Source organism: Hordeum vulgare, chromosome 3H (genome assembly GCF_904849725.1).
Source record: "Hordeum vulgare subsp. vulgare chromosome 3H, MorexV3_pseudomolecules_assembly, whole genome shotgun sequence".
NCBI classification, from domain to species: Eukaryota; Viridiplantae; Streptophyta; class Magnoliopsida; order Poales; family Poaceae; genus Hordeum; species Hordeum vulgare.
Window position 1 is genome coordinate 375,887,030 of NC_058520.1, and position 3,103 is coordinate 375,890,132.

General features: G+C 37.8%; 1 long non-coding RNA gene across 1 annotated transcript; it reads left to right on the forward strand.

Annotated features, from left to right (window-relative positions):
- Positions 1-289: 289 nt before the first annotated feature.
- LOC123439984 lies at positions 290-654 on the forward strand. Its single transcript, XR_006630241.1, has 3 exons — positions 290-378; positions 467-544; positions 642-654. It is a non-coding gene; the product is annotated as an uncharacterized LOC123439984 (long non-coding RNA).
- Positions 655-3,103: the final 2,449 nt, after the last annotated feature.

Genomic DNA, 3,103 nt, shown 5'->3' on the forward strand with positions numbered 1-3,103 from the left:
GAAAGTTACCACTCATTGGAGTAAGGAGGTGGTCGGGCATTCACCCTACCATACATCGACTCATTGTTGCAGATATGATAGTGCGTACAATCTTTTTCACATGTGTTATCTTACTTTACTATCTATAATGTAGTGCTTATGTATGTTCATTTGTTGTATGCTTTACAGGATAGATGGGATCTGGAAGATACACCTGACACAGAAGAAAAGGTACTCACAATTGTGAAAGAGCGGTACAGAGGATGGCAATCAACTCTAAGCTCCACTTACAAGGCATACAAAACAGATGCAACTAGATTGGCTAATCTACCGGAAGATTTACAACCAGAAGAATGGGAATGGATGATTGAGTACTTTGGCACTGATTTAAAATTCCAGGTTATCTCTAAGAACACAATTTGTCTACTATGTGTTAAGATGAAATGGCTTGTTTGACTCGTTATATTTGGTTTTCATGAATTGATAGGAACGCAGCCAAAAGAACACCGATAACCGTAAGAAACAGAAGAAAAAACACAGAATTGGATCAAAATCTTACTCGCAAGTAAGTTTTGAGAAGGTATGAGTCTAACTAATTATTTATGCCTCGTTGCTAAACATGGTTTCATGTTTCAATCTTCTCATTGTTATATCACTTGCAGAGAAACCCGGAAGCTGGAGAAGAGCCAGATTGTATTACTCTATGGGAACTCACCCACACGAAGAATGGAACATGGTCTAACACAGAGTCACATGATGTTTATGTGAGTACACTGACTTTTGATATTCTATAGTTATTCAATGATGTGCATTCGACATGCTTCATCATCAGCTGGGGTTATTCATGCGTTGGATCTTGTTATTCTTGTTTCATCTTTTACAATGTTATAATAATGCCATATTTATAACTGTTCTTTCCATTTTTAGGACAAAACATGTGAAGAGGTTAAAAACAAAGAGACTGAAACTCAAGGTCCACTTTCAGATGAGCAAAGACACAATATTTTCCTGACCACATACAAAGGCACTCTGCAATGCAAGTCATCGCAGCCTCGTGGGTACAGATACATGGCCAAACCGTCAACTGGTTCTGAAAGGATTCGTATCCAGATTGAAGAGCAAGCTCGTGCTACAACAGCCTTCCAGCAGCGAAACTCTGAGCTCAGCCACCAGGTCAATGATTTACAAGATCAACTACACGCTGAGCGTGCAAACACACAAGATATTATTAACTTGGAGCGCGCTGAGAGAGAACAACTTGAGGGGAAGTTAAAAGAAGAGCGTGCTGAAAGGGAAAGATTGTTGGAAGCGGAGCGAACATCAAGATTGAAATTTGAAAAAAAAAACATGATGGCAAAGTTTGCAAAATTCAGCAAACAGATGGGAACCCAACAGGTGATTACATGCATATGCTTCAAACCTCTTAAGATTTATGTTGGTTACTTGCATTGTTAAAAGTGCACTTCTATTTACAGGTGTTTACGAACAGGATTGACAAAGAAAATAGTAATCCAAACTTCCAAAAAAACTCTTTTACAGAGACCTAGTCCTAATAAGGCTGCAGGTGCAAGGGCAACTGTTATTTCTTCAAATGCTCTCATACATGCTTCAACAAGAAATTCTCGAATGTTTAAAGCAATTGTAAGTCACAACTTTGCTTTCTCTTCATTTTCACCTACAACGTTATCTATGTATTATATTATTAAGACAATAGAAAAGGAACGGTGAAGATTGAACAATGAAAGCCATAGATATTTTAACGATGGATATTAATTAGGATACCTACTTTAAAAATTACCTTTTAAAGCCTGCATGATGGTCCTGATATGTATGGGTGCATGCATATATTCTTTTGGACATGCACGTCTGTCGCGTTTGTTAGTACAATGAAAATTTGCAATCAGGTTTGTGTATAGGAGAAGGACACGTGTAAACTATAAACTAGGGATGCTCAGTTTTCTTTTTTAGGGGGACAAGGGACGTTGCAGTTTTTTTTAAAAGGGTTTGTTTTCCGAAGGGATTGACGTGCAGCTGGTTCCGATTGGAATTCCAATACTAGGAAAGAAAAGAATAACATAGCTAGCCATGTTAGCTGGGACAACAAGCCCAAAAATATTTGTGTGAGGACTATTGGCCCAGCTTTTTTCCCATCAAGAATATCAGTCCATCAGATTGCATAAGAAAAAATTAATTACCATCAGATTCAAAAGCATGTGGAGATTCAAAGCTATAAAGGTTTGCAACTCCATACATGATTTCCATCATTGAAAGCTATACAGGTTTGCTTTCCTGTATTAACATGTCTTAGCAAGTATTCTGGCTAAATGTGAAATCTGAGCATTCACAATATCCCCATGCGGCATATCAGTGATCACTTTCTAGCTAGGTTGTTCTAAAAAAAGTTAATGTAAAATCAAGGTATGCCATTCGGTAAAGATAAGAATTATACATACACCTTAACTCGATGTTTTTTTGATTTCTTGATTGCAGGATCCAAGTAACTAGCTGGACTGGACTCGAGATGACGGAGGATCCAAAAAGCTACCTGGACTAGACTCTACACCACGCACAATTTAGTCTATGGCTGGGCCAGTTTCATTTGATGGTTTGCTATGAGAATTATGAGTTTTATGAATCTATTATATGTACGGTTTTGAATAGTGTAATTGAATGCCATATTTTTTTATGGTTGCAATAGGCTATTACCACGACCCACTTTTGGTTGCCACATGTTTGCACAACGAAAATTACAGTGTTGCAATAGAGCACTTTATATTGTCGCAATAGCCTTGGCACCACAATTTTTCCGCATGACGCAATAACTATGTGGCGCAACAAAAGCAAGTTTTGTTGAAATAGAGTATCACCACGAAAAGTTTACATTGTGGCGGTAGCTTCTCGCTACAGACATGTTGACGTTGTGATAACTATTTGGTGCCACCAAGCTAAGTTTTGTTGAAATACAGTATCACCACGAAATGTGTAAATTGTCTCAATAGTTTCTCGCTGCAAACATTTCATCTGTTGTGATACCTTTTTATCACCACCAACATGATTTTGTTGCAATTTCCTGTTTCGACAAATGGAATATTTGTTGGGATACGTTAATGCCACAAGTGTAGTG